At 29.2% G+C, this 1,453-nt stretch overlaps 1 non-coding gene across 1 annotated transcript; it reads right to left on the bottom strand.

Annotated features, from left to right (window-relative positions):
- Positions 1-688: 688 nt before the first annotated feature.
- LOC125861091 (U6 spliceosomal RNA) lies at positions 689-791 on the bottom strand. Its single transcript, XR_007445953.1, has one exon. It is a non-coding gene; the product is annotated as a U6 spliceosomal RNA (small nuclear RNA).
- Positions 792-1,453: the final 662 nt, after the last annotated feature.

Raw genomic sequence — 1,453 nt, 5'->3', positions numbered from 1 at the left:
AAAATCAAGAAAATAAACAAAATGATTTAAATGATTTGAGGTATATTTTTGTCTTTACATAGATAATCCCATGCTATTAGATCTTATGTGTTACTAATACCACCAAATGGAAGGTATTAGTAATACATCCAATAATACCATGTAGGGTGTATAACTAAATCATGATTGGCCCAAAATTCCTATCAAACATGGATTATTTCTCCTAATCTCCCTACCAACCTTATAGCGCACAGGGCAACACCAACTTCTTATAATTAAAGTACTAAGCAAATTATAAAATGTGGATAATTGGAAGGAGGAGGTTAATTCAAAATTAAACTAAAAGTATAGATTTTAACTTCTAACAACTTGATGTGGAAATTTTACCTTATCAGTTACTGAAAAGATAACTATGCATAGTCATTCGTAGGAAATGAGATCATACGAAATGAGATTAATAACTTGAAAATAAAGTAGCCTACATCTGATACAGTGTTAAAATATATTTATAATGTAAAAACTCTTTACATTGCAAGTGTACATAAGTTAAATTTTGAATATATACAAATTTCTCACGCATTATATAAAAGAAATTCAAAGTATTGAAATACACACTAATTGTGAATGGAGTGACCGATGCCTGGACTGTGCCCTGGCCCCGTTGGTCCAAAATCATCCATCTTCTCAACAACTTTTACACTATTTGTTGCTTCAGTTGGATCATTTATCGATTTCTGTGTGTCATCTTTGCTCAGGAGCCATGTTAAACTTTTCCGTATCTTTCCAATTTTATTGAATGTCTCCGAAGTGACAACTATTTGTGTTGATGATACAGAAGAAGATGAAATTTCCACACTTTCCACTTCCGTTTTTTCCGACTTTAGGTGCCTAATTGCTTCCACACATAAAATTTCATGACTAAACAAGATCAACACAAGGATGAAAGCAAAAAATTGAATGATTTTAGTGTTTGTTTCAATAACCATTGTATTATATGCTAGGAATTGGTAAGTGAACAAGTACAAGAAGTAGAGAAAATTTGGAATTGGAATTAACAAGCTATAGGTTTTGTACAAGGTTTTAAGACAACACTTGTTATTACAACTGTAGTATATATAGATTTATTTTTATTTAATGGAAAGAAGGACAAATAGTATATAGAATAACAAAAAGTGAGAAGAATAGTTTTGAGACGTGAATAATCGAACATTGAGATGCAGAGTACTTTTTGACTTATTTATGCGTTTCATACATATTTAAAATGCTTAGAAGTTAAAATTAATCAAAAATCATAAGCTGATTATTCCAATTAATTTATGATTTTTTTTATATGTTTACAAGTATTTTTATAAATTATGTACTATTTGATCCATAATATTTTCTCAAATCCTCATATACCTTTTTTGTAAAATAAAACCATTAAATTCATCCGCGTTCTATATTATCGATCATCACTTTTCGTACAAAAATACTT

This window comes from Solanum stenotomum, chromosome 3, assembly GCF_019186545.1.
Source record: "Solanum stenotomum isolate F172 chromosome 3, ASM1918654v1, whole genome shotgun sequence".
NCBI classification, from domain to species: domain Eukaryota; kingdom Viridiplantae; phylum Streptophyta; class Magnoliopsida; order Solanales; family Solanaceae; genus Solanum; species Solanum stenotomum.
This window is presented reverse-complemented; position numbering and strand designations above follow the sequence as displayed.